Consider the following 13,685-nt stretch of genomic DNA (forward strand, 5'->3'; position numbering starts at 1 on the left):
AAAAACCAAACAGCTCATGTAAATCAGATATGAATGAGGCTCACAGCATGATCCATTCTAAAACAATCCCCTGCTGTCATCTTGGCAAACCAGATATGCTACTTTCAAAGCAAAGGGATGGGATAAGCATGGGATAGATACTCTTATTTCAAAAGAGAGACAAGACAAGAAGGGAGTCATTGGTTCCTCAGTAGTCTTAAGCCCATGAGGTAATTGCTTTTGATTTTATGTCCTGCTTCTCAGCCACACTGGGCCAGAGGCTGGGCCCCCCCAGGGCCTCAGAAATACAACCATCCACAGTGATCTGTGAAGGAAGATGATCGCAGCCACACTGTTTGTGGCATCCTAAGATACTAGCCATTGCCTTCCCTCTGGAACCAAATTACTTAGTCCAACCCATACTGAGAGAAGGGATTACACTTGGATATGAAGTAAAAGAACAGACTATGGAGGACCTTCTTAGAGACTGTGAGCCACAGCAGCAACACTCAAATTAGCCTATAAAGAAACCAAAATGGGCTTCTGCACCCCGGAGCTGACCTTGTGCCACAGCTCACCATACCCAAATCCAGCCGGGAGAGAGTTGGTGTCCCGGGAGTGCTGACACACAAGAGCACAGCTAAGACTTCTGCTCAAATACCTGGACCAGGAGGGACCCTGCTGGAGCCCTCAGGAGACAGGAACCTAGGAGCAGTCTGGGACAGGATCCTTCCAGTTTCCATCTGTGCCTGGAACTGACCCTGTGCTGCTGTTCTCCATAACCAAATCCCATTGGGAGAGAGCTGGTCTCCCAGGAGTGCTGACACACACAGGCTTACAGGAGGGACAAGCCACAGCAAGACCAGCTAATACCAGAGAGAAACAGATGGTGAGAGGCAAGTATAAGAACATAAAATACAGAAATTACTTGGCACCATCAGAACCCAGTTCTCCCACCACAGCAAGCCTTGGATACACCAACACACTGGAAAAGCAAGTTCTGATTTAAAATCACATCTCATGATGATCATAAATAACTCCCTTAAAGAAATACAGGAGAACACAGGTAAACAGCTAGAAGCCCTTAGAGAGGAAACACAAAAATCCCTTAAAAAATTACAAAAAAACCCACAAACACTTGAAGGAATTGAACAAAACCATCCAGGATCTAAAAATGAAAATAGAAGCAATAGGGCTAGTGAGATGGCTCAGTGGGTAAGAGCACTGACTGCTCTTCCAAATGTCCTGAGTTCAAATCCCAGCAACTACATGGTGGCTCACAACCACCCATAATGAGATCTGATGCCCTCTTCTGGAGTGTCTGAAGACAGCTACAGTGTACCCACATATAATAAATAAATCTTTAAAAAAAATAAACAATAAAGAAATCACAAAGGGAGACAACCCTGGAGATAGAAAACCTAGTAAAGAGATCAGGAGTCATAGATACAAGCATCACCAACAGAATACAAGAGATAGAAAGAGAATCTCAGGGGTAGAAGACACCATAGAAAACATTGACACAACAGTCAAAGAAAATGCAAAAGCAAAAAGCTCCTAACCCAAAACATCCAGGAAATCCAGGACACAATGAGAAGACCAGACCTAAGGATAATGGGTATAGAAGAGAGTGAAGATTCCCAATGTAATGGGCCAGTACATATCTTCAACAAAATTATAGAAGAAAACTTCCCTAACCTAGAGAGATGGCCATAAATATACAAGAGGCCTACAGAACTCCAAATAGACTGGACCAGAAAAGAAATCCCTCCTGTCACATTATAGTCAAAACACCAAATGCAGAAAACAAAGAAAGAATATTAAAAGCAGTAAGGGAAAAATGTCATATATAAAGGCAGGCCTATCAGAATTACACCAGACTTCTCACCAGAGACTATGAAAGCTAGAAGATCCTGGGCAGATGTCATACAGACCCTAAGAGAACACAAATGCCAGTCCAGGCTACTATACCCAGCAAAACTCTCAATTACCATAGACGGAGAAACTAAGATATTCCATGACAAAATCAAATTTACACAATATCTTTCAAGCGATCCAGCCCTACTCAATTCCCCAATAAAAAGACTTAGACTAACAGACTGAATATGTAAACAGGACTCAGCATTATGCTGCATATAGAAAACACACCTCAGTGTCAAAGACAAACACTACCTCAGAGTAAAAGGCTGGAAAAAAAATTTCCAAGCAAATAGTCTCATTCTGGAAATCAGTTTGGTGGTTCCTCAGAAAATTGGACATAGTACTACCTGAGGACCCAGCTATACCACTCCTGGGCATATACCCAGAAGTTGCTCCAACATGTAATAAGGACGCATGCTCCACTATGTTCACAGCAGCCTTATTTCCAGAAACTGGAAACAACCCAGATATCCATCAACAGCAGAATGGATACAGAAAATGTGGTACATTTACACAATGGAGTACTACTCAGCTATTAAAAACAATGACTTCATGAAATTCTTAGACAAATGGATGGATCTAGAAAATATCATCCTGTGACATAACTTAGTCACAAAAGAAAACACATGGTATGTACTCACTGATAAGTGAACATTAGGCAAAGAGTGTGGAATACCCACAATACAACTCATGGACCACATGAAGTTCAAGAGGAAGGAAGACTAAAGAGTGGATGCTTCAGTCCTACTTAGAAAGAGGAACGAAATAATCAAGGGAAGTAGAGGATGGGTGGACTTGGGAAGAACAGAACAGGTGGAAGGGAAAAAGAGGGGAAGAATCAGGTATGGGAGGAGATGTACAGGGTGTCAGGAAATTGAATGGAGATGTGTAGGAATGGGAGATGGGAAACTGGGGGTAGCCACCAGAAAGTCCCAGATGCCAGGAAACCAAGAGCCTCCCAGGACCCCACGGGGATGAGATTAGCTGAAATACCCCACAAAGGGGAGGGAGAACCTGTCAAGACCATATTTAGAGGTTAGGCATGGTCCCCCTGGTTGAGGGATGGGACTACCCACCCATCTCTAAAACTTTAACCCAGAATTGCTCCTGTCTAAAGGAAATACAGGGACAAAGAGTGGAGCAGAGACTGAAGGAAAGGCCATCCAGAGACTGCCCAACCTTGGGGTCCATCCCACATGCAGACACCAAACCCATATACTATTGCCAATGCCAAGAAGTGCTTGCTGACAGGAGTCTTGTATAGCTGTCTCCTTAGAGGCTCTGCTAGAGCTTTACCAATACAAATGCAAATACTCATAGCCAACCATCTGACTGTGAACAGGGAACCCCATGGAGGAGTTAGGACAAGGACTAAAGGAGCTGAAGGGGTTTGCAACCCCATCGGAAGAAAAACAATATCAACCAACCAGACCCCTCAGAACTCCCAGGGAATAAATCACCAGCCATAGAGTACACATTGGGGGAACCCACAGCTCCAGCTGGATATATAGCAGAGGATTGCCTTGTTGGGCATCACTGGGAGGGGAACCCCTTGGTCCTGTGGAGGCTTGATGATCCAGGGTAGGGGAATATTGGGTGCTGAGGCAGGAGTGGGTAGGTGGGTGGGTGGGAAGAGCACCTTCATAGAGGCAGGGGAGGGGAGGGGATAGAGAGTTTGTGGGGAAACTGGAAAGGGAGATAACATTTGAAATGTCAATAAATAAAATAACCAATAAAAATTTTAATTAAAAATATATTATGTAATATATAATTCATGTAATACATGAGGAATCGGGTGTGGTTCCACATGGCTGATAGGAAGGAAGAATGTTTATGGGCAGCCAGAGAGAATGCTAGAGAACGGAGCTGAAGAAATGAGCCAGAGGGTAGCCTCCAAATCCGCATGGGCCAAGCCAGCCTAAAGAAAATGGAAGTCCTTTGAGCAACTGAAGCAGAGAAAGGCCCATTGCACAACTGGAGGCAGAGAAAGGCCCATCGCACAACTGGATACAGAGAAAGGCCCATCGCACAACTGGATGCAGAGAAAGGCCCATCGCACAACTGGATGGAATTTTCTTCAAGGCATTCTATTAGGACTTTGATTTTTTTTTCTTTCAGTTTTTGTGGTTTTCTTTAAACACAAAACATGCATGCAAGCCATGTATTCATTTTCTTTGCTGTGTAGCCTGGTGTTGGGATTGGTGACTCTGAAGGCCAGCTGTGCTGCTCTTTCTACAATGTCTTTTTGGTTCTTAGAAGAAACATTGTGAGCAATCTCAGCACAGTAGGATTTTCTGCATGTCTTAGGGTTTTACTGCTGTGAACAGACACCATGACCAAGGCAATTCTTATAAGGACATTTCATTGGGGCAGGCTTACAGGTTCAGAGGTTCAGTCCATTATCATCAAGGCAGGAACATGGCAGCATCCAGGCAGGCATGGTGCAGGAGGAGCTGAGAGTTCTACATCTTCATCTGAAGGCCACTAGTGAAAGACTGGCTTTCAGGCAGCTAGGATGAGGGTCTTAAAGCCCATGCCCACAGTGACACACCCACTCCAACAAGACCACACCCACTCTAATGAGGCCACACCCACTCCAAGAGGCCACACCCACTCCGATGAGGCCACACCTACTACAGCATCAGAATCTGGTCCTTGAATCTTCTCCACACCCTACTGTCGATACTTCTGGGTTTCCACCACTTTTGCTTAATTTTGACATAATGGTGCCTGATGAACTTCTTGGTCCTCTTTTTGATGCTCTCGGGCTTCACCAGAGGCCAGAGGGCAGCCACGATGCTACAAAACAGATGGCAGCCACCTCACAGGTAGCACCAAGCAGGACTTTGATTTTTTTTCTATATATCATTGCTTCTTAAACTCGTTTTTTCAAATGCTACCACTTATCACAGAGAAAATTTTTATATAAATTGTAGCCGTCCAGCAGCCACAAGTATGAATGGGTTTTCTGGAATGGAGTCAAAGTCCTGGAAAACCATTTTGGCGTACTGGAACCGCGGGAAGGGTTTGTAAAAATTAGCCAAACACAGATGGGTTTCATCTTTCATTCAATTCACGTTGTTACAAGCAAAACCAGGTAGAATAGGTAAGGCAAAACCCCTCCCCCGAGTTCGTCAGCGACTAGGCCCAATCAGCAACTTCTCCTTCAGTCTCTGGAGGCGGGACTTCCGGCGTAACTGGAACTTGGAAAGGGGCGTGGCTATTAGCAGGAGGTGGAAGAGAGGCTTGGAAAGGCAGGGTCTGATGGATCAGCCCTCAGCTGAAGGAGGGTTACAATAAATGTTGAGGTTTAATCTGTTGTTGTGTATTGTAATGCTAAATGCACGCCCCCAAGACCTGGTTGTCCCAGAAACGAGAGAGTGATTGACCTATGTGACTTTGCCACTAAACTATTTCTGATTGGTGAATAAAGATGCCGCAGGAGTCAATAGCTGGATAGAAGAGACATAGCAGAGTTTAGGGTTCCTGGGCTTGGGGTCAGGGAAAACCATGAGGGGAGGAGTAAGTGAGAGAGAGAAGAGAAAGCCACCATGGGTTATGTAAGTCGTAAAATAATGGCCATGCGGGTTGGCTAATTAGAGTTAGGAACAGCTCAGGCGAAACATGGCAAATTATATAATGGGATAATTGGCTGGGAAATAGACATAATAGCATAGAGGGTAGATACCTGCCCAGCTCTTATGCTGATTAAGGCTTATTATAAATGTAAAGGTTGTGTGGGTCTTTTATCGGGGATCTAGATGGTCAAAGGCAGGGTGGGAACTCCAGGTTGGGATTAAATATGTCGACAACATGCAATCATATAAGATTTTATATCAATGAGAGTATATATTCATGTTTTATAACAGTAATACTTTTATGGGCATCTTCTACATTAGGAGGACCTTTAACTATTTCCAAAAACTACCACATAATATATGCATCATAATTTATTTAATAAATATCATATTTTTAGTTTTTCCTCATTCTATCTTTTATAAAGAACACTATGGTCATTGACTATACACATTCTTAAAAATTCTTCTCTCGCCAGGCAGTGGTGGCACATGCCTTTAATTCCAGCACTTGGGAGGCAGAGGCAGGCAGATTTCTGAGTCCGAGGCCAGCCTGATCTACAGAGTGAGTTCCAGGACAGCCAGGGGTACACGGAGAAACCCTGTCTTGAGAAACCAAACACCAAAAAAAAAAAAAATCTTCTCTCAAACAATATATCCCAACCAGTTTCCCCTCCCTCTACTCCTCACAGCTCCACCCCCTTCTCTTACAGATCCATTCTTCCTCCATTTCCCTTCAGAAAAGAGCAGGTCTGCCAGAGATATCATCCAACAGCTGTCTGAGTTAGGGTTTCTATTGCTGTGATGAATCACGAGGACCAAAGATCAAATCGGGGAGGAAATGGTTTATTCAGCTTACACTTCTACATTGCTATTTATCACTGAAGGAAGTCAGGACAGGAACTCCAAAACAGAGCAGGGTCATGGAGTCAGGAACCAATGCAGAACGTCCTTCTGGAACTTCATAAGCCAGGCCTCTATTCTCTGCACGGCTCTCCACATTCTTATCTTCCAAGCTCCTAAAGAATATCCCACTGAGATCTCAACACTCAATGATTCTTCTAGACCAAAGTTCTAAAGTCCTTCCACAATCCTCCCCCAAAGAGGGCTAGGTCTGTCACAGCGCTACCTCACCACGTTGGTACCAACTTGTCTGAGTTAGGGTTTCTATTGCTACAGGAAAACACCATGACCAAAACTCAAGTTGGAAGGCAAAGGGTTCTTTGGCTTACACTTCCATGTTACTGTTCCGTCACAGGAAGGAAGTCAGGACAGGAACCCAAACGGGCAGGATCCAAGAGGCAGGAACTGATGCAGAGGCCATGGAAGGGTGCTGCTTACTGGCTTGCTTCCCAGTCAAGCCTCTTTGCACCCTTAATGGGAAGAAAAAAAAAATCTGCTTAGTAAAATTTGTGTTAGTGGCTCCCCCTCTTGGAGATTATGTCAAAAGAGGAAAAAATTTCAGTCAAAACCTCATTGTGTTTAGTAAAACGTAAGTTTGAGAGGCTGCCAGGAATGGTGAATGTCATCATTTGTCAGAAGCTCAGAGGAAGGACAAAGCTCTTGAAAACAAGCAGCCGCGGTCACCCCCCCAACCCCCCCGTGGTGAGAAGTACTTAGGCGGGATTAACTCTGCAGAAGTTCCAGAGACAGACAAAACTTACTCCATTCCAAATTTAAGTCTCAGCCCACCCATCTAAGATAACAGTTTTAAAATCTCATGTTCTCTCTTTTGAAAAACACACCGTTAAAGAACCAACGAAATGGAGAAAGCCCCCAGTCCTTCTATCTCATTTGACGGCTTGTGCTCTCTCCTGGAACACATCCCTAGATGAATGTGTTCATTCAAACATCGATTGCTGTAGGAAGCAGTGCTTGGTGAACTCAATCAAGCAAAGCGAGGTTGCCTTTACCTAATGGGAACTGTATCCACTTAAGGTCGTGTAGAAGTTTCTCATGAGCTCCATGAGCAATAAAGAGGTCAGAGAAGGGCACTCCTATTTTAAAAAGGAAAACCTCAAGCTCAATGTGCAGGTGGAGCTTAAAGTGAACTATCAAGAGCAAATGGAAGTCCGCTTGAAGAGGCTGAAGGCCTTGTGAAAACTAGACACTACGGCTTCCCCCCCTCACTCTGAGCGGCAGGCAACCACGGGGAGAATACAGTGCGATGCCAGTAGTTTGGAAGCAAAGAGGTATTGCATGCAGTTGAGAAAAAAAAGTTAATGGCAAAGAGACTTAAAGCATCTAGGTGCCCAGAAGGGGCCACTCCATCTTAACAGAGACGAAGAGATTGAAGAACTGAAAAGCCATCAGCTCTATTCAGACCCATAGGCATAAGGGGGCCACAGAGCAGAGCAAGAGCCGCAAGATTACAGATGTGAGCTGTTAGAGAGAATCACACGGTAATGACAACAAAATACTCTTCGGGGAGCAGGGCAGTAAGAGGAAACCCTGAACTGTCCTGATGGATTCCCGGAGTCTAGGTGTGGATGAGTCTTGGAGTGACCACGAGCTGAAACGCCACCTCAAGGCTAATGCTGGAGCACGTGGTACAGTAAGAGCATGTGTCTGAGATGTGGGTCTGAAATCTGTCCACTGCTTTTCTTTTTAACTCTCCCAGCTAACTTTTGTCTTTTCCTCAGCCTTCCTCTCCTTGTGACTGGAATATCTCTCTGGAGTGGCCATGTCTACCTATATATCATAAGTTCTATGATTAGGGCAGGATCCAGTTTGGTTTTTTTGTTTTGTTTTGGTTGTTTTTTTGGAAGCTTGTCGATGCTCTGTTGGATTGAGTGAAAGAACATGTAACGAGAACTAAGGAACATCTGGCAAGGATAGTTACAGAAAAGGAGCCCAGACAAACAAACCGAAATTACGACCTGAAAATAAACCCTAGCGGTCTACCAATAAAGTAACCAGACTTAACAAGGATGCAGATTTCAAAATCACTATGTGATTTTAATTCTTGTACCACAAGGAAATGGTAAATGATTGAACAGTGAGTGAATATGCTAATTTTTATTATATATATATATATATATATATATGCATATATATACTTGAGCATACGTGTTTGTTTGTTTTTTTCCAAGACAGGGTTTCTCTGTATAGCCCCGGCTGTCCTGGAACTCACTCTGTAGACCAGGCTGGCCTCGAACTCAGAAATCCGCCTGCCTCTGCCTCCCAAGTGCTGGGATTAAAGGTGTGCACCACCACCGCCAGGCTGAGCATACATGTTTTTAAACATCACATAGTGCCCTCATAAATCTTTTAGTACAATTTTATCATACTCGTTTTTTTTTTAAATGGAAAAACAATGTACCACTTCCTCCTGAAACTTGTGTTAGCGTTAAGACTCCAGTGGATGCCATCGGTTGTTCATATGACAGCATCTAGAATGATCTGGGAGATAAACCTGGGGGCAGACTTCCATACCTAGATTAAGATTGGCCTCTGAGTGTGTCTGTGTGGGATTATCTTGATTAGGTGACTCTCTCTGGGAAAATCTTTTTAACGGTGGGCAAGAGCATTCCCTGTGTGGCCATCTTGACCTGCATAGAAGGGAGAAAGCAAGCCGAGCACTCACTCTCTGCTTCTCAGCTATGTCTGTGATGGGAACCGTTGCTTCAAGCTCCTGACACTTTGTCTTCGGAGCTATAACAGGCTGCATAATTGAACTGTGTTCCCCAAACTATCTGTGGTTCCTTATTTGCTCTTGTCAGGGTATTTTATCACAGCCACAAAGAGATACAAGGGCACCGCCCCCCAATCCGGAAGCACGTCTTTACCAACATTATCTCTCCCAAAATAGTGCCCCGCCATCCAGTCACGATGGTCTTGTCCTCCACGATTTTCTCTCACTATGTGCCTCAATTGAAGTCATTTTCATGGATGGGCAATCTGCTTTCCATCTCCGTTTCAAAGAACAGACCTTACAAGGCACAGAGAATCGTTTAGAAGCCACCTGTGTGCCCTCTCTTCCGCCACCCTGCTCTATTTGCCTAAAAGTCATATGTGGGGCTGGAGAGATGTCTCATCGGTTAAGAGCACTGGCTGCTGGCTGCTCTTCCAGAGGATCTGAGTTCAATTCCCAGCATCCACAGGACCGCTCACAATGATCCTGAACCCCAGTTCCAGAGGACCCGACTCCCTTTCCTTTCTTTCTTTTAGATTTATTTATTTATTTATTTATTTATTATAAGTACACTGTAGCTGTCTTCAGACATACCAGAAGAGGGCATCAGCTCTCATTACAGATAGTTGTGAGCCACCATGTGGTTACTGGGATTTGAACTCAGGACCTCTAAAAGAGCAGTCAGTGCTCTCAACCACTAAGCCATCCCTCCAGACCCCCTACTCCTTTTTCTGTCTTCCGCAAGCACCGTGTACAAATGTCACACACAGACATACATACAGGCAAAACACCCACAGACATAAAAAATAAAATAAACAAAAGAAGACAGTTGCATCATCGTATCTATTTTTCTTCGTAGTAGTGTGTCATCACTGAAGTTGATGGAGTCGCTAACAAGTTTATCCTGAGCGCATCCTTGGCAAAGAGATCTCAGCTATGAATGTGACTTCGTGCTCCAACCTCATCCTCTTGTACAAACTCAGAGTCAGGAGTTACTGACAACCATCCCAAGTCATGAGTTGGGGCGCGGAAGACAGATTCTGGGAGGGGCAGTTAGAGCTAGAGGCTTATCAGAAAAACTGGGGTGTGTCTAGGGGGTGGAGTCTGAGTCTTCCGGATACAGATTCGAGGTAGAGAAAGGAACATGGATCGATCAGGAAGGGGCAATACTGTTCCTCTAAGTCGTTGCCCCGGGTCCCAGGAGGGATCCGTGGCTCAGACGACAGAAAATCAAAGACTGAGACCTGAGTCTGGGCCGTGGTGAGACCAAAAGTTGGCGATGAACGAGTTGGAATGAAGGATGTTAGGGAAACTGGTTATCTTTCTCGGGAGGCGTAGTGATAGCAACAGACGGAAACAGACGAAGGGTAATAGATCCAGAAGACAAAAATGGGTAAATAGAGATGGGGTCAGGGTGTGGAGGTAGACCAGATGAACGTGGATCCGCCTGAGGTTGAGGGGAGGAGAAGGGATCTGGAAGAGGTGAGGTAGATGGGAAAGGCTGTAGAACAAGGGAAGGGAGCCCTGTAAAGGGTCCTGGGTTTCCGAAAGCGCAGGAGAGGCAGTGAGGAGGCCAGAGGGAGGAGCCCAGCTATAAAACGAAGCAGACACAGCCTTCCGGCCGCCCACCAGTGCTGCCGAGGCCCAAACCGAGCAAGGTGCAGTGGCTCCCACAGCGTCTCCTCTGTCCTCCGGCAGTGGGGCGGGAGTTCCAGCATCCGGGATCATGTCTAGGTCCCGAGGACCTTGCCATGTGAAGCTGGTCGGGGCTGGGGGAACCCCTAGGGCTAAGGAAGCGCCCTCCGGTGTAGACCCGGGGCTGAAAAGATACCGGGGGAGGGGCTAGGGTGAGTGGATCCAAGAGTGGATTGGTAAGACTGGAGAGGAAAGAAGGAAAGGAGACTTGGCAAAAAGCCAGCTAACAACAACATTTAGAGGGTGCCACCTGCTGGCAAATCCCGGGAGGGGGGGACAAAACAGCAGGATTTGAGACAAGGTTTCTCTGTGTAGCACTGGCTATCCTGGAACTCAATCTGTAGACTAGGCTGGCCTTGAACTGAGCGATCCTTCTACCTATGATTCCAGATTTCTGGGATCAAAGGCACGTGCCACCACCGCCCAGCTAATACTATCTTTTAATAACCAGTTTGTGGTCCTTTTAAGAAAATCTGAGGGCTGGCAAGATGACTCAGCGGGTAAGAGCACTGACTGTTCTTCTGAAGATCCTGAGTTCAAATCCCAGCAACCACATGGTGGCTCACAACCGCCCTTAATGAGATCTGATGCCCTGTTTCTGGTGCGTCTGAAATCAGCTACCGTGTTCTTACGTATAATAATAAATAAATCTTTGGGTTGGAGCGATCAAAGGTCTTAAAAATTCAATTCCCAACAACCACATGAAGGCTCACAACCATCTGTACAGCTACAGTGTACTCACATACATAAAATAAAACTTAAAAAAAAAAAAAAAAAGAAAAAGAAAATCTGAACAAGGTAGGATAGACCAGAGAGAATCTTGGATTAAGGAGATCTTTTGGGGGGGTGGGGGGAGGAGTGTATGTTAGCTAAGGCCAGGGGTTAAGGACTGTTGACTGCAATCATAGTTAACTTCTAGACTCTGCATGGAAGCATTGAGCCTTAGAACTCTTCTGTAAGTAGGAACAGTAATATTTAAGGTTGCCAGTGTAAAAGTTGGTCCCAAGCCGGGCTGGTGGTGGTGCACACCTTTAATCCCAGAACTTGGGAGGCAGAGGCCTGTGGATTTCTGAGTTCGAGGCCAGCCTGGTCTATAGAGTGAGTTCCAGGACAGCCAGGGCTACACAGAGAAACCCCTGTCTCGAAAAAAAAAAAAAAAAAAAAAGTTGGTCCCAAACGGTGTGTGTGTGTGTGTGTGTGTGTGTGTGTGTGTGTGTAAAATAAACGTGTCAATGTCATAAAGATATTGGGGAGACAGAATTCCACATACTGCTTGCCTTTGTTCCCAGGCATGTAATTATTTACATGTCTAAGTAATATTTGGTCAGGCCATGTGTGACGGCTCAACCTTGTAATCCCAGCACTTGGGAGACTGAGGTGGGATGCTTCTGAGGATGACACAGGTGACACACCGGATAAAGGCTTACTCCTCTGTTGCCCGCAGTGCTGAAGGACCGCACATTTGAATAATACATCATCTAGTTGTAGGGTGAAGAGGCACTCCTGGGCACACACACACCAGACTTTGTTTTGCATTTGTTCTGCATCTGGGATGAATCCAGCTCTAAATGGAAGAGACAGTTCCTGACTCATCTTAATTCTTATGACTCGACATTCGGGAGGCATGGTGCATTTTTCTCTGAAGGCTTCCTCTACCAAGATACCAAAATGATTCAGGAGGAGGAATGACATGTAGGGACTTGGGAAGGCTACTATACCAAGTCCCTCACTGAAAGAAGGACAGCTGGAGTCTGAGAGTCTCTATGAGAACACTCACTGAAATACCTCCTCAGTAGCCTTGGATGAATCAGGACTGTTATAGAAATGGGTATCTACTGCCATAGTCTCCTTTCCACCCCCTCAACCTGTGTAGCCCTGGCTATCCCGGAACTCACTCTATAGACCAGGCTGACCTCGAACTCAGAGATCCACCTGCCTCTGCCTCCAGAGTTCTGGGATTAAAGGTGTGTACCACCACCGCCTGGTTTATATTCTCCCTCTTAGAATGGATCCTGACGAATCAGGTACAATTGTGACCCTCAGAAGTTGAAGGCCAATTTTTTTTTTTCTAAAAGTGTTTGACCACAAAATGACTTAACAAATGGAGAAAAATTGTCAAGAAATGATGTCCTCCTGCATGACACGTGGTTCTACTTACATGTTGGAGGCGTGATGGAGAACACGGATCCTCTGTGTGTGGCTATGCCTCAACCTGGGTATGTCTCCTGTGTGCACTTGTGGATTTTTGGTTTTACCTTGCTTATTTTTGAGACAGGATCTCGCTATGCAGCTCTGGTTGGCTTGAAACTTGGTAAGTAGACCAAGCTGGCCTCTAACTCACTGAGAGCCCCTTGCCTCTGCCTCCTGAGAGCTGAGAATGAGCTACGCACCTCCATGCGTAGCATGAGGCTCCATCTGAACAATGACATTTGTTGGACTTTGTGGGGAGAGGGGGCAAGAGTATACGTTAAAAGAAAATTTTATTAAACGTCAAAACATATGGCAATAGGTAGTGCGTAATCCTATAAGGGTCCACAATTCCCTGAAGAATAATACCCTGGACTCAAATAGTAAGCGTGATGTGGTGGTGGTCTGGATGAAAATGGCCCCCATAAGGAGTGGCACTATTAGGAGGTGTGGCCTTGTTGGAGGAGGTGTGGCCTTGTTGGAGGAGGTGTGGCCTTGTTGGAGGAGGTGTGGCCTTCTTGGAGGAGGTGTGGCCTTCTTGGAGGAGGTATGGCCTTGTTGGAGGAAATGCATCACTGGAGTGGGTTCTGAGGTCTCAGATGCTCCAGTGAGGCCCAGCGTCACTCTCTCATCCTGCTGCCTGCCTATCCAGATATAGAAACAAGTGTATGTGCACAGAAACAGGAGACAGGATA

The sequence above is a fragment of the Mastomys coucha genome, unplaced genomic scaffold (genome assembly GCF_008632895.1).
Source record: "Mastomys coucha isolate ucsf_1 unplaced genomic scaffold, UCSF_Mcou_1 pScaffold3, whole genome shotgun sequence".
Taxonomy (NCBI): domain Eukaryota; kingdom Metazoa; phylum Chordata; class Mammalia; order Rodentia; family Muridae; genus Mastomys; species Mastomys coucha.